This window comes from Enhydra lutris, unplaced genomic scaffold (assembly GCF_002288905.1).
Source record: "Enhydra lutris kenyoni isolate GAN:26980312 unplaced genomic scaffold, ASM228890v2 scaffoldscaffold3, whole genome shotgun sequence".
Lineage (NCBI taxonomy): Eukaryota > Metazoa > Chordata > Mammalia > Carnivora > Mustelidae > Enhydra > Enhydra lutris.
The window spans coordinates 45,682,780-45,703,854 of NW_019154087.1; positions in this window are offsets into that span (position 1 = coordinate 45,682,780).

The following is a 21,075-nucleotide window of genomic DNA, read 5'->3' on the forward strand; positions in this document are numbered from 1 at the left end:
TCCGCTTTTCTTTCCATACTTATTCCCTACATGAATTAATTTAGTCTCATGGTTTCTAAACACAATCCACAAGCTAACAATAACTCGGTTCATCTTTCCTGCTTAGATCTCTCTCTGTATATCAGGACATTATTAAAAAGGGGAAAACTGCTTGTCCATCCTTAACTGAATATCTGATTGCACACTCAGTACTTCTGCTTAGAAGTCTAGTAGGCACTTTGAAATTAATAGGACCCAAATTGAACTCCTTATTTTCAACTTCCATCCCCTAAAAACCCAAATATTTCTCTCCCACTGTCTTCTGTATCTCACAGAAGCTACTCCATCCTTCCAATTGTCCATGCAAATGACAGAAAATACAACAAAACAAAAAATCTTAGGGTCATCCTTGAATCCTCTCATTCTCTCATTCTGCTTATATAATCTAGAAGCAAATCCTGCTGAATTTACCTTTCAAATATATTCAGAATCTGACCACTTCTTACCACTACCTCCACCATCACCTCTCTGGTCCAAATCCTCCAACTTCTCTCATCAGATTATTGCAATTGCCACCTAACTTTCCTGCTTCTATCTGGTGACATTTGCAATTGCCTACCATCTTCACTTTAACCTCAATACAGCAAGTAGAGTGATTCATTAAAAATATCAAGTTGTTTAACTGCTTGATTTTGATCTCTCCAACAGTTCCTCATTTGAATAAAAGCCAGAGTTCTTACTATAGGCTTTTAGGTTCTATAATCTGCTCCCCTACTCCCTGAACCCATTACTTCTCTGAACACATCACTCTCCTTACTTTGTCTTCAGTCACTCAACTCCAGCCATTCACATTTCCTTGTATTTTCTTAAAGATGTTGGGAACATTCCTACCTTGGGATCTTTGCACCTGCTAACTCCTCTGTTGAGAATGTGCTTCCCATAAGGAGAGATAGCACTTATGCTGTGCTCAAAATAAGCAAAATCTATCTATTCCAAGTGCTTTGCAGATATGAATGCGTTTCATCTGCATATTCTTCTTTCAGATCTCTGCCCAATCTTCTTGCCAGAAAGACCCTTTCTGACTCCTTATACAAAAGCAATCCCCTCCATTTGTGTGTCCTACATCTCCCTAACTTATTTTTGTTTAAATGCTTTATTTATTTGAAGGATATATAGAGAGAGGGAGAACAAGCAGGAAGGACAGAGGGAGAGGTAGAGAGATTCTCAGGTGGACTCTGCACTCTGTGCTGAGCATGGAGCCCAGTATGAGGCTCCATCTCATGACCCTGAGATCAGGACTTGAGCCAAAACCAGGAGTTGGGCACTTAATCGATTGCACCACCAAGGTGCCTGATCTCCCTATCTTCTTAACTATGTTTCTGCCCATAAGTATTATTATTATCAGTCATGAGATATATTTACCTGTTTGTTTTCTTAATATACGTTTTTTCCTCACTGCAATTATTATAAACTTCATGCAGTTAGGAACTTTATCTGTTCACTCACTGTTGAATCACTGACCGACTGATTGATGAATTTTATACTTGATGAATTTTATATAGCTATAAACCAACCTGAAATCTGTAACCCAAGGGCTTCTGACTCTTCTGTGGACCAAGCATCGGATGTACCTGCCAGCTTCTGGGGGTATAGAGGGGATGCAAGGAGGTTTCAAAAACCATTTAAGTCACTCCTCTTAAAGAACTTTTTTGTTAGGCTTGTAAAACAATTCTAATACACATGACACAACAATGATTTTCATGGGTGGAGTTAGGGATATATCCTGGAAAGCTCATGCAGTCAGGCACAACTTCTGCAGGCAAGAGCATTTTGATCCAGCTCTTGAAGGATTTGATAGAGGAACAGGGTGAGCCGTGACAGAGGGGTGGGAAGGAGGCCAAAGTTTTAAGAATATAGCTATTTATATGTTTGAGTTGTATTCCTATATACTTTTTTTAAAAATTAATTAATTAATTAATTAATTTTCAGAATAACAGTATTCATTGTTTTTGCACCACACCCAGTGCTCCATGCAATCTGAGCCCTCTCTAATACCCACCACCTGTTTCCCCCAACCTCCCACCCCTTGCCGCTTCAAATCCCTCAGATTGTTTTTCAGAGTCCATAGTCTCTCATGGTTCACCTCCCCTTCCAATTTCCCCCAACTGCCTTCTCCTCTCTAACTCCCCTTGTCCTCCATGCTATTGTTATGCTCCACAAATAAGTGAAACCATATGATAATTGACTCTCTCTGCTTGACTTATTCCACTCAGCATAATCTCTTCCAGTCCCATCCATGTTGATACAAAAGTTGGGTATTCATCCTTTCTGATGGAGGCCTAATACTCCATAGTGTATATGGACCACATCTTCCTTATCCATTCGTCTGCTGAAGGGCATCTTGGTTCTTTCCACAGTTTGGCGGCCATGGCCATTGCTGCTATGAACATTGGGGTACAGATGGCCCTTCTTTTCACTACATCTGTATCTTTGGGGTAAATACCCAGTAGTGCAACTGCAGGGTCATAGGGAAGCTGTATTTTTAATTTCTTGAGGAATCTCCACACTGTTCTCCAAAGTGGCTGCACCAACTTGCATTCCCACCAACAGTGTAAGAGTATTCCACTTTCTCCACATCCCCTCCAACACATGTTGTTTCCTGGCTTGCTAATTTTGGCCATTCTAACTGGTGTAAGGTGATATCTCAATGTGGTTTTAATTTGGATCTCCCTGATGGCTAGTGATGATGAACATTTTTTCATGTGTCTGAGAGCCATTTGTATGTCTGCATTGGAGAAGTGTCTGTTCATATCTTCTGCCCATTTTTTGATATGATTATCTGTTTTGTGTGTGTTGAGTTGGAGGAGTTCTTTATAGATCCTGGATATCAACCTTTTGTCTGTACTGTCATTTGCAAATATCTTCTCCCATTCCGTGGGTTGCCTCTTTGTTTTCTTGACTGTTTCCTTTGCTGTGCAGAAGCTTTTGATTTTGATGAAGTCCCAAAAGTTTATTTTCGCTTTTGTTTCCTTTGCCTTTGGAGACATATCTTGAAAGAAGTTGCTGTGGCTGCTATCGAAGAGATTACTGCCTATGTTCTCCTCTAGGATTCTGATGGACTCCTGTCTCACATTGAGGTCTTTTATCCATTTTGAGTTTATCTTTGTGTACGGTGTAAGAGAATGGTCGAGTTTCATTCTTCTACACATAGCTATCCAATTTTCCCAGCACCATTTATTGAAGAGACTATCTTTTTTCCACTGTATATTTTTTCCTGTTTTGTTGAAGATTATTTGACCATAAAATTGAGGGTCCATATCTTGGCTCTCTACTGTGTTCCACTGGTCTATGTGTCTTTTTATGCCAGTACCATGCTGTCTTGGTGATCACAGCTTTGTAGTAAAGCTTGAAACCAGGTAATGTGATGCCCCCAGTTTTATTTTTGTTTTTCAACATTTCCTTAGCGATTCGGGGTCTCTTCTGATTCCATACAAATTTTTGAATTATTTGCTCCAGCTCTTTGAAAAATACCGGTGGAATTTTGATTGGAATGGCATTAAAAGTATAGATTGCTCTAGGCAGTATAGACATTTTAACAATGTTTATTTTTCCGATCCAAGAGCATGGAATGGTCTTCCATCTTTTTGTGTCTTCTTTAATTTCTTTGATGAGTGTTCCATAGTTCCTCGAGTACAGATCCTTTACTTCTTTGGTTAGGTTTATTCCCAGGTATCTTATGGTTCTTGGTGCTATAGTAAATGGAATCGATTCTCTCATTTCCCTTTCTGTATTTTCATTGTTAGTGTTTAAGAAAGCCACTGATTTCTGTACATTGACTTTGTATCCTGCCACGTTACTGAATTGCTGTATGAGTTCTAGTAGTTTGGGGGTGGAGTCTTTTGTGTTTTCCATATAAAGAATCATGTCATCTGCGAAGAGAGAGAGTTTGACTTCTTCATTGCCCATTTGGATACCTCTTATTTCTCTTTGTTGTCTGATTGCTGTTGCTAGGACTTCTAATACGATGTTGAACAAGAGTGGTGAGAGTGGGCATCCTTGTCATGTTCCTGATCTCTACGGGAAGGCTGTGAGCTTTTTTCCATTGAGGATGATATTTGCTGTGGGTCTTTCATAGATAGATTTTATGAAGTTCAGGAATGTTCCCTCTATCCCTATACTTTGAAGCGTTTTAATCAGGAACGGATGCTGGATTTTGTCAAGTGCTTTTTCTGCATCAATTGAGAGGACCATGTGGTTCTTCTCTCTTCTCATATTAATTTGTTCTATCACATTGATTGATTTGCGAATGTTGAACCATCCTTGTAGCCCAGAAATGAATCCCACCTGGTCATGGTAGATAATCTGTTTAATGTGCTGTTGGTTCCTGATTGCTAGGATCTTGTTGAGAATCTTAGCATCTATATTCATCAGTGATATTGGTCTGATATTCTCCTTTTTAGTAGGGTCTTTGCCTGGTTTGGGGATCAGGGTAATGCTGGCTTCATAGAAAGAGTCTGGAAGTTTTCCTTCTGCTTCAATATTTTGAAACAGCTTCAGGAGAATAGGTGTTATTTCTTCTTTGAAAGTTTGGTAGAATTGCCCAGGGAATCCATCAGGTCCTGGGCTCTTGTTTTATGGGAGGTTTTTGATCACTGCTTCAATCTCGTTACTAGATATCGATCTATTCAGGTTGTCAGTTTCTTCCTGGTTCATTTTGGGAGTTTATAGTTTTCCAGGAATGCATCCATTTCATCTAGGTTGCTTAGCTTATTGGCATATAACTTTTGATAATAACTTCTGATGATTGTTTCTACTTCCTTGGTATTAGCTGTGATCTCTCCTTTTTCATTCATAATTTTATTAATTTGGGCTTTCTCTCTTTTCTTTTGGATTAGTGTGGCCAATGGTTTATTATCTTATTGATTCTTTCAAAAAACCAGCTTCTAGTTTCATTGATACGTTCTACTGTATCTCTGGTTTCTACCTCATTGATCTCAGCTCTAATCTTGATTATTTCCCTTCTTGTGTGTGGAGCTGGTTTGATTTGTTGTTGATTCTCCAGTTCTTTAAGGTGTAGAGACAGCTGGTGTGTTCTGAATTTTTCTATTTTTTTTGAGGGAGGCTTGGATGGCTATGTATTTCCCCCTTAGGACGGCCTTTGCTGTATCCCATAGGTTTTGGACTGAAGTGTCTTCATTCTCATTGGTTTCCATGAATTGTTTAAGTTCTTCTTTGATCTCCTGGTTGATCCAAGCATTCTTAAGCAAGGTGTCCTTTAGCTTCCAGGTGTTAGAGTTCCTTCCAAACTTTTTCTTGTGATTGAGCTCCAGTTTCAAAGCATTGTGATCTGAGAATATGCAAGGAATAATCTCAGTCTTTTGGTATCAGTTGAGTCCTGATTTGTGACCCAGTATGTGTTTTATTCTTGAGAAGGTTCCATGTGCACTTGAGAAGAATGAGTATTGTGTTGTTTTAGGGTGGAATGTTCTGTATATATCTATGAGGTCCATCTGGTCCAATGTGTCATTCAACGGTCTTGTTTCTTTATTGATTTTCTGCTTGGATGATCTGTCTATTTCTGAGAGAGGTGTGTTAAGATCTCCTATTACTAATGTATTCATATCAATATGACTCTCTTTCTTGATTAACAGCTTTCTTACATTATTGGCTGCTCCCATACTGGGGGCATAGATATTTACAATTGTTAGATCATCTTGGTGGATAGTTTCTTTAAGAATTATGTAGTGTCCTTCTGTATCTCTGACTACAGTCTTTAGTTTAAAATCTAATTTATCTGATATGAGAATCGCTACCCCGGCCTTCTTTTGAGGCCCATTGGCATGAAAGATGCTTCTCCATCCCTTCACTTTCAGTCTGGGTGTATCCTTAGGTTCAAAATGGGTCTCTTGTAGACAACATATGGATGGGTCCTGTCGTTTTATCCAATCTGCAACCCTGTGCCATTTTATGGGCGCATTTAGGCCATTCACATTGAGAGTGATTATTGATAGATAAGTTTTTGTTGACATCGTGTCACCTTTGAAGTCTTTCTTTCTGTAGATTGTCTCCATATTTCTGTTCAGTGCTATTTTTAGGATTTTTCCTCTTTTATAGAACCTCCCTTAATATTTCCTGCAATGTTGGCTTGGTGGTTGCATAGTCTTTTAAGCCTTGCTGGTCTTGGAAACTCTTTATCTCTCCATCCATTTTGAATGTCAGTCTTGCTGGATAAAGTATTCTTGGCTGCATGTTCTTTTCATTTAGTGCCCTGAGTATACCTTGCCAGCCCTTTCTGGCTTGCCAGGTCTCTGTGGACAGGTCTGACGTTATTCTGATGGGCTTTCCTCTGTAAGTAAGGAGCCTCTTTGTCCTAGCGGCTTTCAAGGGATTATATCTACAGTTATGATTCCTCAACTTGACTGTCAGGTGCCTTGATGTTTTTTTTGAATCTATAATCTTGGGTGGAGACCGTTCGGCCTCTAGTACATGAACACTGGTTCCATTTGCGAGATTGGGAAAATTTTCATGAAGAACTTGTTCCACTATATCTTCTAGACGTCTTTCTTTCTCCTCCCCTTCAGGGATTCCAATAATTCTGACGTTGGAACGTCATGGCATCATTTATTTCCCTGATTCTGTTTTTGTGGCTTCTAAGCTGTTTGTTCCAGGCTTCCTCCTGATCCTTTCTCTCTATCTGTTTGTCCTCCAGATCACTAATTCTATCTTCTGTCTCAGTTACCCTAGCTTTTAGAGAGTTTAGATTAGATTGGAACTCATTGAGAGCATTGTGAACCTCATTCCTGGTAGCTTTTAGCTCTGCCCTAACATTGTGAACATCATCTCTGGTCGCTTTCAGTTCAGCCCTAATCAATTCCGTTTGGTCAGCCATGGCTTTCTTCAACCTAGCTATTGACTGGATAATTGTTAGCCTGAATTCTCTTTCCGACATATTGTCTATGTTGATAGCCATTAGCTCTGTTGCAGAAGGTCCATCCTCTGTATTTTTCTTCTGTTGGGCATTCCTCCTCCTAGTCATTTTGGTGAGAGATGACTGAACAGATGTAGCTGGATGTATCGACTGTGGTGCAGTCAAGGTGCACCGTGCAACACTTCTGAGCAATCAGGATTCCCCACCCAAATGAGAGAAAAAAGAAAAGAAAAAGAAAAGGAGAGAGAGAGAGAGAGAGAGATAGGAAAGAAAGGGAAGATAAAAGAGAAGGTTCAGCCCAAATGGGCCCCAAGGTAAGATTTATGAAGTATACAAACAAAAACAGACAAACAAAAGCCTGATAAAAGTATATGACAAGAGAAAAAATATATATATATAAGCAAATAAAGGAAGAACCTCTTCAAAAACAGCCCCAAGTGTACGATTTATATACTATCAGGACAAACACAAAAACACAGAAACACTGGTGGAAGAAAAAGATAGGAGCATGGTTATAAATTCTCAGTGTGGGCGAGGAAGGTTGTTTTGATTCTTCCTGGATGTATCTTGATATCTTTGTTAAAGGACTCAACTTTCCTAAGATAAAGGGGGATTAAAAATTGGTTTACCTATAGGGGTAGTATTCATTGGGGAAAGGGGATTACTTTGAAGTTTAACTCTATATGAATATTAGAAAATAAAAAAGGAATAAACTAGACTAAACTAAACTAAAATTAAAAAAAAGAAATTTAAAAAATAGAAATGCAAAAGAAAAACACAGGTGCGTATATCAAAAAGTTCAGGTTAGAAGGTTATTATGGAATTTGATGTACTGGACAGCTCACTGTGATGGTAAATAGGTTAAAAAATTATCTATATAAAAAAAATGAGCCAGAATAGTGGGAACAAATTAAAAATAAAAGTTGTCCTATGAAGTAGTGGTTGTTGTTCTCTTGTAGTCTTTTTTTTTTTTTTTTTTTTTTTTGGGGTGGTTTTTTGGGGGGGGGGGGGGCTGCCACGTGGGTTTTTAGTCAATGATGTTCCCTGAGTTAAGTCCTCCCGCCCGCCTCAAGGCGGTGGGCTCTGAGGAAACCGTTATTTTTCAGGCTTTTGTTCTCTGGAGGTTTTTATGTTTGTTCACTTTTTTTTTTTTCCTCTCGCCTTGACTGCTTTTGATGGTTTTTGTAGGTTTAGAGGAAAGCAAACTGCACCCTGACCTCCCTCTCAGAGAGAAACCTCAGTCTGCTCTTCTGTGGGTGTTGCAGAGCCCATATAAATTCCCCCTTGGCTGCTGGCAGAGCAGGTTCTGAGTCGCAGTCCCTGGGGATGCAGGATCTTCTGCTTGTACCCAAAACCATGGCAGCGGCAGCTGTCTGGGCGGCTCCAGACCGCCAGAGAGGTTCCAAGCAGCGTTCGCACACTGAGATTTTACCCCTGGTCCGGGCTGGGAGTGCCTGGTATTTCTCGGTCTAAGAGCGCCTGGCTTGTGCACACCTCTTTCAGGGGAGGCTGTGGGTCGCATGTGCATCTCAGGGTCTGATAGCGGGGCGCAGGTCCGAAAGCACCAGGCTGGGCCTTTGCGCACCTCTCTCAGGGGAGAGTTTGGGGCACGCGTCTCAGGCTCTGAAACAATGGCACAGGTCTAAGAGCGCCGGGTGGGCCTTTGCGCACCTCTCTCAGGGGAGGGTGAGGGGCGCGCGTGTCTCAGGCTCTGTAGCAGGGCTCGGCGTTCTGCCGTCTGGCATGGCTCCCAGCCCCTCACAGGAGCCAGACCCCACGCAAACTTGGGCGCACTGGCGGCTCAGGGACCAAGACCTGGTTTCTCCGCCGCACTCTCTCTGGCTCAGCGCCAGGGGAGGCTGACCTGGGTCCAGGGACTTAAGCCCCTGTCCCTAGCTGCCCCGATTCCCACAATCCCCCCCCCCCCCCCCCTCCCCCTTTGCTCTTTTGGAGTGCTTTCTACCAAGTCTCCAAGTTAATGCTGGTCCCCAGATGCAGGGCACTCTCGTATTAGGGGTATTACTTTCCAACCGGTCGCCTCTGATGGCTCCCTCCCCCTTTTGTTTATCTTCTGATATCAGTCTGATGTTCCCACTCTGCTTTACCTGCCCAATGGCGTCTTCTGCCCCTGTAGAGATCCAGACGTGTATAATTCTGATCTCAGGCTGATTTCATGGGTGATTGGAGTTCTTTGGTAGGTAATCAGCTCACTTTAGGGTACAGGTTGAAAAGGCACCTCCTCCTACTTCCCCGCCATCTTGTCTCCCCTCTGTATTCCTATATACTTTTAACCACTGCTTGTTCTTACCACAAAGATAAAGAATACACACACATATATATTTACAAAATAGCATATTAGTTTATTAAATGTTTTGTAACTTTTAAAAACTAACAGTAGATTTCTAGGGAAGGTGGTGAAGTAGGAGGATACTCAACTCAACTTGTCCCACGTATACTACTAGGTAACATTCATATCAGTGCAAATAACCAAGAAAACAACTCCAAGACTGACAGAAAAGATTCTCTATAACTAAATACAGAGAAGAGACAACATTGAAGAGGAGAGGAAGGCCAGAGATATGGTCAGGAGTCAAACAGAACTGTGGGACTGTCTGTGGGAGGGAAGGACTTGTGGACATCTAGAGGGGAAAGGACTGGACCCCCATACCAGAGCAATCTGCATAGGGAAGATGAATCCCCATACCATTTGGCTTTGAAACCCAGAGGAGCCTAATAACTGGAGAGGCTTAACACCTGGAACATTAAAAATCATCAGCCTCTGCTATGGGAGGGCAGAATCCCTGCCCTTAAAGAGACAACAAACAGCCCTGCTGAGATATAGCAGAGAAGTGGAAGTTTGAAAAAGTCCTAGGTGTATGGGAAGGAGTTTTATTTATTAATCTCAGAACATGTACTGGAGGGGCAGGGATCATTGTGAGACTTCTCCATGAACAAAAGAGCTGGTGGGCAAAATTTACCTCTCTTAAACACCACCCTAGATACACAGACACCTGTGGGAACCAGCAGAGAATTAACACTCTCCACTTAGCTTGCTGGCACTTTGCACCTTACTCCTGCATTCTCTGGCAGACATGACCCTCCTCAGCAGTATTCCCAGGCAGCTGCAGCTCTCTTCCTGGAGCAGACCAATGGAGACCTTGCTAACAGTGTCCCCTGCTCCTGTGTTCTTTTGAGGATTCTTCCTGTCCATCCTGGCTTGGGAAGGCATTTTCCAGGTGGCCGCTGATCCCCTCTTACAGTGGACCATGCTGTGCTCAGATCTTACTGGCACCAGGTATCTTGTCCCCACTTTCTCATTCACATCTGCCCCCCTCCAATATGCCCTTGGTTTGGTTCTACTGCATCTTGGCAAATGCCTGGTCTGACTCAACCCAAGCCCCAAACAACCCCAGACCAGCTCATTTACAACACAGGGACCAAATCCTGCTCACAACAGGCAAAGAAGACCATTGTAGATGTCTGGACTGAAGGCAATTGTGGCCCAGCCATGAAAGTATACAATAGTAGGGTACACACGAGACATATAGGAGGAAACTCTAAAGAACCAGGTTCTGGTGAACAGAAGACATTGCACTTTGGGCACAACAGGACCTCCTCTTCATAAGACCATTACTCTCAAGTATAAGAAATATAATGAGTTTCCTAACACATAGAAATAGACAGACAAAATGAAGAGACAGAGGAATATGTCCCAAATGAAAGAATAGGACAAAATCACAGCAAGAGAACTAAACAAAATGGAGATAAAGTAATATATCTGATAGAGAATTCAAAAGAATGATCATGAAGATACTCACTGGACTTGGGAAGAGTGGAGAACCTCAGTGAGAACCTCAAGTAAGAGAGAGAAAACATAAAGATTGAGTTAGAGATGAATAACCCAATAAATGAAATTAAAAATACACTAGAGGGAATAAAGAGTAGACTAGAAGAAGAAGAAGAATGGATTACTGACCCGGAGGACAGAGTAATGGAAAGTAGTCAAACTGAGAAAATAATAAAAAATGAAAATGGACTAAGGGAACTTAGCAACGCCATCAAGCATGATAACATTTGCATTATAGGGATTCCAGAAAGAGAAGAGAGAGAAGAGGGGGCAGATAGTTTATCTGAAGAAATAATAGCTGAAAATCTCCCAAATCTGGGGAAGGAAACAGGAATCCAGTTCTAGGAGACAGAGACCCCCCACTCCCAATGAACCCAAGGAGGTCCATGCCAAGACACATAGTAATATACATAGTAATCAAAATGTCAAAGTGTAGTGAGAAAGGCAATTTTAAAAGCAGCAAGAGAAAAGAAAATAGTTACATACAAGGGAAACCCAGTAAGGCTATCAGCTGATTTTTTTGGAAGAAAACTTGCAGACCAGAAGAGAGTGGCATGATATATTCAAAGTACCCAAAGGGAAAAAAACAAAAACCTGCAACCAGGAATACTCCATCCAGCAAGGTTATCATTCAGAATAGAAAGAGAGATAAAGGGTTTCCCAGACAAACACACGTTAAAGGAATTTATGACTACTAAACCAGCTCTATGAGAAATGTTAGAGGGGACTCTTTGAGTGTTAAGGAAACACTGTGGGTAGGAGTAAGAAAAGTAGGAAGGACAAAAGCAGTAAAATTAAGTATATCTATAAAAATCAGTCAAGGGATTCACAAAATAAAAGGATATAAAGTATGACACCATATACCTAAAATGTAGGGAAGAAAGAAGCAAAGAATGGGTTCAAACTTAAGTGACCATCCACATATTATGAACTGCTATATACATACAATATTATATATAAATGTAATCATGACCACAATAAAAAACTGGTAATAGATATGTATGTAAAAAATAGAGAGATAGGAATCCAGGTATATCACTAAAGAAAGCCAAAGTGAGAGAAGAGAGCAAGAAAAGAAAGGAACAGAGAAGAACTAGAAAAACAACCATAAAACAAGTAACAAAATGGCAATAACTGCCTACCTATCAAAAATTACTTTGACTGTAAATAGATTAAAGGCTCCAATAAAAAACACAGGGTGATGGAATAGATAAAAAAGCAGGACCCAACTATATGCTGTCTATGAGAGACTCATTTTAGACCTAAAGACACATATAGACTAAAAATGAAGGGATGGAAAAATATTTATCATGTAAATGGCAGTGAAAAGAAAGCCTGAATAGCAATACTTACATCTGACAAAATAGACTTTAAAACAAAGACTGTAATGAGACAAAAAGGGACATTATATAATCATAAAGGGAACAATCCAACAAGAAAATAAAACAATTGTAAATACTTATGCACCTCACATTTGGGGGTTCCCAAATATATAAAGTAACTAATAACAAACATAAAGGAAACAACTAATAGCAAGACAAAAATAGTAGGGAACTTTAACATCCCTCTTATGTCTGTGGATACACCATCCAAACAGAAAATCAACAAGGAAAGAAAGGCTTTGATAGACAGGTTGGATTAAATAGATCTAACAGATATATTCAGAACATTCCATCCTAAAATAGCACAATACACATTCTTTTCAAGTGCACATGGAACATTCTCCAGAATAGATCAAATATTAGGCCATAAAACAAGTCTCAACAAATTCAAAAGGATTGAAGCCATACCATGCATCTTTTCCAACCACAACACTATGAAACTAGAAATCAATCACACGAAAAAATCTGGGAAAAGCCCAAATACATGGAGGTTAAATAACATGCTACTAAATAACCAATGGGTAAACCATAAAATCAGAGGAAATAAAAAAAATGAAAATGAAAATGAAACATGGTCCAAAATCTTTTGAGATGCAGCAAGCTGTTCTAAGAGGAAAGTCTATAGCAATATAGGCCTACCTCAAGAAACATGAAAAATCTCAAATAAACAACCTATCCTTATACCTGAAAGAGCTAGAAAAAGAAGAACAAACGAAACCCCAAACTGGGGGTGCCTGGGTGGCTCAGTTGGTTAAGCATCTGCCTTCAGTTCAGGTCATGATTCCTGGGTCCTGGGATCGAGCCCCATGTCAGGCTCTCTACTCAATGGGGGGCCTGTTTCCCCCTCTCCCTCTGCCCCTCCCCCTGCTTGTACTCTCTTTTTCTCTCAAATAAATAAACAAAATCATAAAAAAACAAAAAAAAAAACCCAAACCAGAAGAAAGAATGAAATAATAAAGAGTAAAGCATAAAGAAATGAAATAAGAACTAAAAACAAAACAAACAAACAAACAAAAAACAATCAATGAAACCAGGAGCTGGTTCTTTGGAAAGATTACCCAAATTGATAAATCTTTAGCCAGATTCAGAGAAAGAGAGAGAACTCAATTAACAAAATCAGAAAAGAGGAGAACAAACAACTGACACCACAGAAATATGAAGGATTATAAGAGAATGTTATGAAAAATTATAAGCCAACAAACTGGACAACCTAGAAGAAATGGATAAATCCCTAGAAATACATAACTTTCCAAAACTGAATCACGAAGAAATAGAAACTTGAACAGACTGATTATCAGCAATGAAATTGAATCAGTAATCAACTACCAACAAACAAAAGTCCAGTACCAGGTGGCTTCACAGGTGAATTCTACCAAACATTTAAAGAGGTGTTAATACCTATTCTTCTCAAACAATGCCAAAAATAGAAGAGGAAGGAAAGCTTCCAAATTCATTCTATGAGGCCAGCATTACTTTGACACAAAATACAAATAGAGACACTACAAAAAAAGAGAACCATAGGTCAATATCTCTGATGAACATAGATGCAAAACAAATAAAAAACCCCCCAAATATTAGCAAACCGAATCTAACAACACATTAAAAAAAATCATTCATGACAATCAAATGGAATTTATTCCTAGGATACAAGCGTAGTTCATATTCACAAACCAATCAATGTGATACATCACATCAATAAGAGAAAGGATAAGAACCACATGATCATTTCAATAGATGCAGAAAAACATTGACAAAGCACAACATCCATTCATGATAAAAACCCTCAACAAAGTAGGTTTAGAGGGAACATACCTCAAATAATAAAGGGCATATATGAAAAACCCACAGCAAACATACTTGATGGTGAAAAACTATGAGGTTTTCCCTAAGATCAGGAACAAGACAGGAAGTCCATTATTATACTCTTATTTAACATAGTATTGAAAGTCCTAGCTACAGCAATCAGACAGGAAAAGGAAATAAAAGGCATCCAGATTGATAAGGATAAAGTGAAACTTTCACTATTTGCATGTGACCTGATACTATATGTAGAAAACTGTAAAAACTCTACCAAAAAACTACTAGAACTGATAAATGAATTCAGCAAGGCTGCAGGATACAAAATCAACATATAGAAATCTATTGCATTTCTATACACTAATAACGAAGCAGCAAAAAGAGAAATTAAGAAAGCAATCCCATTTACAATTGTACCAAAAAGAATAAAAAACTTAAGAAACAACAAGCTTGGTGAGGATGTGGAGAAAAAGGAATCTTAGTGCACTCTTTGTGGGAATGCAAACTGGTGTGGCCCCTGTGAAAAACAGTATGGAGGCTCTCAAAAAATTAAAAGGAGAACTACCATATGAGCCAGTAATTCCATTACTGGGTAGTTACCCAGAGAATACAAAAATACCAATTTTAAGGGAAAAATGCACCCTGATGTTTATAGCAGCATTATTTATAATAGCTAAATGATGCAAGCAGCCTAAGGGGTCATTGATAGATGAGTGAATAAAGAAGAGATGGTGTACATATGTGTGTGTGTGTATATATGTATATACACATATATATGAGATATATAAAATATATATGTATATGAAATAAATATTTTAATAAATATCTATAAATATTTGTAAATATATAAATTTATAAATTAAAAACATATAAACAAATTTTTAAAAGATTATTTATTTATTTATTTGACAGACAGAGATCACAAGTAGGCAGAGAGGCAGGCAGAGAGAGAGGAGGAAGCAGGCTCCCCACTGAGCAGAGAGCCCGATGTGGGGCTCGATTCCAGGACCCTGGGATCATGACCTGAGTCAAAGGCAGAGGCTTTAACACACTGAGCCACCCACGTGCCCCATAACAAATATATATACAATAAATATATGAATATAAATAAATATAAATATTTATAAATATTCATAATGTAAATAATATGAATACATGTAAATTTATATTTATAAATATATCATAAATATATAAATATATTTATAAATTTATAAATAAATTTAAATATATATAAATAAATTCACATTTATTTTTTATAAATATATATATTTCATGAAATATATAAATAATGGAATATTACTCAGTCATAAAAAAGAATGAAATCTTGCCATTTATAACAACATGGATGGATCTAGAGGGTATAATGAATACTAAGTGAAATAAGTCAATCAGAGAAAGACAAATACCATATGTTTTCACCCATATATGGGATTTAAGATACAAAACAAATGACCAAATCAAAAAAAAAGACCAGAAAACAGACTCTTAACTATAGAGAACAAACTGATGGTTACCAGAGCAGGGGAAATGGATGAAATAGGTGAAGGGGATTAAGAGCATGGTTATCATGATGAGCACTGGTTAATGTGTATGATTGTTGAATCATAATAGTGTACACCTGAAACGAATATAACAATGTATGTTAACTATCCTGGAATTAAAGAAAACTAGCAATAGAGTAACAACACCTTTCCAGGACAAATCACATCCAGTTTTAATGAATTTTTTTCCTCATCTATAAAATAAACATAGTAATACCTTCTTCATCAGGTTGGTAGAAGAGTCGGTACAGCCTAGTGGGTTCAAATTCTAGCTCTGCTACTTTTTAGCTATGGGACTTTGGACAAATAGCAGCCTCTCTGTGCCTCAGTTTCCTCATATGTAAAATGAGGTGATAATACTTAACCTGTAGGGTTAAGAATGCAGTAAGTGAATAGATGTAAAGTGCAAGGACAGAGGCTGAACATCGCCAGGGCTCTACAAAGTTTGGCTGTTATTATTATTAAAGGAGGATTAACTATGATAATGCCTGTGAAAGTGATTTATCACATCGCACAAATGTAGGGGAAGTTTTAAGTGTGTATGTGTGGTGTGTGCATTTTTTGTCCTTATCAAAGCACTGAATAGTGGTTGAAGGTATGGCCTCTGTAGCTATCTTGTTTGGAATTAGATTCTGGATCCCTGTGTACAAGCTGTGTGACTACAGGCAAATTACTCAAACCCTCTGTTCCTAAATAGCTTCATTTATTTGTAAAGTGAGGATAATAATAATAATAATAATAATAGTAACACTTCCCCTGTTGTGTAGTTTTGTGGCATAAATGCAATAGTACATATAAAGTGCTTTTCCCAGTGGCTTAGCAGAGTAAGCACTTAATGAATGTTAGCTATTATTATTAGTTTTTGTTATGGTGGCTCCATATAACTGAGGCCTTCATGTACCAGCTCTATTACCAGATTTTACAGCACAGTCTGACCTCCTGTGTCCCTTTTGGCTAGTCAAGTGGTTGGTGAGAGGCTGAATAACAAGTCCCAGCCTTGGATTTAACTTATTCTGCCTCTTAAGATGCAAACACTTAATACTAATCTGGATTTTTCCCACCCTGGTTAATCATTACTTTTCAAAAATGCTGACCAAATCTGAAAATAATCTTCAGTTCTGTCATTAATTTAAGAAGTAATATTTTCCAGTGTGGCTAGCTCTCTCAAGCCACTCTCCCAGTGAATTATATTCATTACTGTGGTGGGTATTCATTTTTGTTAAATTAATCTTTGAAGAGTGAGTAATGACCATAAGAATTGGAATATTTTTCCTTTGTGAGTGGGAATGCAGTTAGAAGTTCAACGTGGCCTTGCCAGAATAGCAGAGACCCGTGGAACAGGTCATGTGGCTCGAAGACAGTTTTCACTATTATCTTTAAAGCAGTTGTGGTGTTACTTGATGTGATATCCTGGTGGGTCGTGAGTTACGCAGAATCTCCAGCGTGCTTTGTTGAAAATGACGGTAACCTTTGCCTGATAAGTGGCTCTCATTTCTTCTCTACTCTGAGATTGGTGAAGGCTAAAATGTATCATGGCAGGAGGAGAGAGGGGCAGTTAACTCCTGATGGATCAAGTAATTACAAAAATGTCATTTATAGTTGCCACATAAAACAACTCCATTTATATAAATATACACTAATACCTAAACTAATCTATTTTCTTTAGAAATGTATCTCTAGCAGATATGCTTACTTTTATATGCAGGATATTTGATCAGAATATTAATTTGTGTTGGGGCACCTGGGTGGCTCAATTGCTTGATAGTCTGACTCTTGGTTTCAGCTCAGGTCATGATCTCATGAGTCACAAGACTGAGCTCCACAATGGTTTCCACACTCAGCAGGGAGTCTGCTTGAGGATTCTTTTTCTCTGCCCTTCCCCCCCAACTCGCGCACTCAGTCTCTCTCTCTCTCTCTCTCTCTCAAATAAATAAATAAATCTTAAAAAATACTAATTTGTGTTTTATTTCTTTTGATGTAGGGTTTTGCCTTTTTTTTTTTTTTTTAAGATTTTACTTAATTTTTTGACACACAGAGAGCGAGCGAGAGTACAAGCAGGGGAAGCAGCAGGCAGGGGGAGAAGCAGACTTCTTGCTGAGCAGGGAGCCCGATGTGGGACTCAATCCCATGTCCCTGAGATCACGACCTGAGCCAAAGGCAGCTGCTTAACCGACTGAGCCACCAGTCACCCAGGTTTTGCTTTTATCATCAGAAATGTAGTGAGGCATTTATGTTCCCTTAACTCAGGGACTTTGGGGTTACAGGTCAAGAGGAGAAAAGGCCAGGCATCCGCAAGGCAAATGCCTGTCTCATCTTTGGCTTCTGAAAGTCTAGGCTTATTGAGAGAAAAAATGTTGGATCCTCAGTGAGGAGAAGACAGAGGAGAGTATTTCAAGAGGTGGAAACCATTGCAGGCAAACCAGAGGGAAGTTAGAGTCGCTGAGCTGAGCAAGGGTAGAGTTGGGTTAGAGGCTGTTTGAGTGTGGGGCAGGAGCCCCCCCGTGGGGAATTGGGAGACCTGTAAAGGGTGGACTGTGCTCTTCAGCCTTGAAAACGGCAGTGAGGTTCTCTGAGGACCAGTGTCCACTGAAAGGACATCTCTGCATTTCCTGGGAACCAAGAGGCATCAACTACGAGGAAGGACAGTGGGATGATAGCAGTTTCAAAACTGATACCTTGTTTGGTTTCCTGGCCCTGGGAGAGCCCTAGATTTGAGTAGGATTCCTTTGAGGGTGGGGAGGGATTCTTAGGACTGAGTACTAGATACTCAGTACTAGAGTTTGCCTCTGGTTTCCTTGGGGGGGAGATTTAATGATTCAGAGAAATAAATGAATCTAAGATTTCCTGTCTCCAAGTGTTGAAGCAGGAAACTCATGCCTATCATATAGATAAGCCTATAAAGGAACATGGTAACAGTGAATGTAACCCAGAAGTTACCATGAAATACATTAGCACAGGTCAGGTGAGGTGCTCATTGTGAAGCCTGACCATGTAAATAAAGACAAGTTCTGTTTCCCTCTTTGAGGGCAAATCTAGCCATCTGTCTGACATTGTGCAGAAGAAAGCCTCTTAATGTGACCCGGACCAGGAGAGCTCAAAAGGACTGTGAGGAGGACACATGAGCTCTGTCCTTTAACAGAGAGGCACAGAGAAAGAGGCATTGTTTAAAGGAACAGTGAGGGCTGGGGCAACGTTTTTCAGGTGAATCTTGAGAAGTGTTTGTTTTGGGGAAATCATTTCTCACTCCAAACTCAGGAAACACAGTTTTCCTTTTGGTTCTGTGGTTCACCAGAAAAAGATAGAAAATGCAACAGTAATTTGACAATACTGAACACCACTTAAAGGAAAAGAAGTTAAGTGAAAGTAGTGTACTCCCCCAATCATATCAGCATCCATTTAAACAGTGAGCAAACTCTGGTCTAAAGCCTTTACTGCCAGGGTTCCTAGCTTTTGAAAAAAGAGCCGTGGACCCTTTTGGCAGTCTGGGGAAGCTTATGGAATTTTTCTCAGAATGACATTTTAAATTGCATACTAAAAATATATATAAATTTAAGATGAAACAAATTGTATTGAAAGGAAATTTTCAACGTATATATAAATTTAAGATGAAACAAATTGTATTGAAAGGAAATTTTCAAAGTATAAAGAAAAACAAATATGAGTTATACTAACATTTTTACTTCTTTGTTAAAGGCATCAGATAGCAATATTTTGCAATGGGTCTAACAATAAGCATAATTTTGAAATAGTGGTAAGCAAAGGGTAAACTTTGAGAAATATGAAAATACCTGTTTTTTTTTTTTTGGTGACCATGTCAAAAGAAAATAATGAAATAATGAGAAAGAAAATACTAAGTTTTGGGTAGAAAATAGTGAAAGTAAAGATTAATTTCAAATTAAATTAAAATGCATTGATCTCTCAAATTCCATCAGATTAAGAAGCTTCTGCTAGCATTTTGATGGAAACAGATAAATTTGTTATGATGATGCGTGTATAAGTATATGTGTGTGTGAGTGTGTCGGGGGGGGTGGCTTTCGATTTAGGAAAACTTTGTGTTTTCTTCTGTTGCTGGACTGTATTTGCCACTTCTTATGAGCTGTTTCTTTGGGATTCTTAGAAGAATTTTTATTGTTTCCAGATAAAACAATAGGCTATAAAATACCTCTATGAGAAAAGATTTTGAAGAGCATCTTGCCTTACAAAGAGAAGGCTGTGGTGAAACCCTCTGGGTCTAGAGAAGCTTCAGGCTTTTTCCTGGAGCCTTTGGATTTGGCTATGAGCTCCACCACTCTGGAGTCAGAAGAAATGGAAGCAGTGATCCAGAAGAAAAATGAAAAGAAATGTTAAAAGGCTTCTGCCTGGGAGAAGGAAAGGGGTCAAGGGTCAGGCTGCCAAAAGAGAAAAGACCAGTGCCTTCCGATTTATTCACTTTTAGGGATGGCTGGGTCTCTTCGGAGGTAGTAGCTGTTTCTCGATCAGAGTAAGTAGCAGCACTGACAAACTACTATATCGCTTTCATGAGATTTGTTTCTCAAAAGGAGAGTTGAATGTCTCTTAAGGTTCTCTTTGAAGTTCTTCTGAGTAGTGGCCATGCCTATAATTTTTCATGAAGACCAAGCAACATGGACTTAGCCGCTTTTCCATAACAGCAATAGAATTCCACTGCAGGCGTGTGGAGACATATAACAAACTGTTGTCTAAGTTTCCCAAATGAGCTCCTTCAGAGCAAGCCCTGCGCTTCAATACCTACCTGAAGTGTAGTTCTCTCTCATTCACATCCACACACCCAACAACTTACAAAAATACACACATATGTGGTTCTTTGTCAGCTGCACATACATTCTGTTATTTTTGTGTGTTCCACCTATATTTCATGTTTTTAAAGGAAGGTTAGGGGAAATAGTTTTGGAAGAAGCAAATGTCAAGTATTTAAAAATGATCAATGTTGTTTTAAGACAAAACAGAAGCATGATCACAAGGTGACTAATGCAGTTAAAGTGTGTATGTGGGTACAAGCATGAAATCACAGTATCTGTGTATGTGGGTACAAGCATGAAAATTCCATACTACTTACTATTAGAGAAAAGAAGCTTTTAAAATATTTGGATGGTATAAGCTTGTGCCAGATATAGAAGCAAAATGTTATGTGTAACTTAAATCCTAGGTAGCCCCTCTGTTCCCAAATATTATGGACTGTTTCCTCTTGTGTAGCATTAAGCTGTTGGTTCCAAGTCTGGTGTCAAGCATAAACAACCTCATTCTATGTGTCCAACAAACTTGTCCAACTCATTCATGTGTCCAACAAACATGTGTCCAGTAAAGACCATGGGAGTGAATACATGGGTGGGGCTGTGGGACTACATGGGTGGGTCAGGATTACTGGAAGGAGAAATAAGCACTCATTGGTCCTTGAAGTTTCTTTCCTGTCAGGATGCATGAGAACAAGTTTAAGGATTTGGGGCTACAGTTCTCTCCTCTTCTTTAGAAAGTTTTCAAATAAAATGTTACCTTTAAAAAGTCTATTACGGATAGGTCACTCAAAATATCTTACTTTACAATGAACTGCTAGCCAGCAAAGCTAACTTCATTTATTTCATCTTC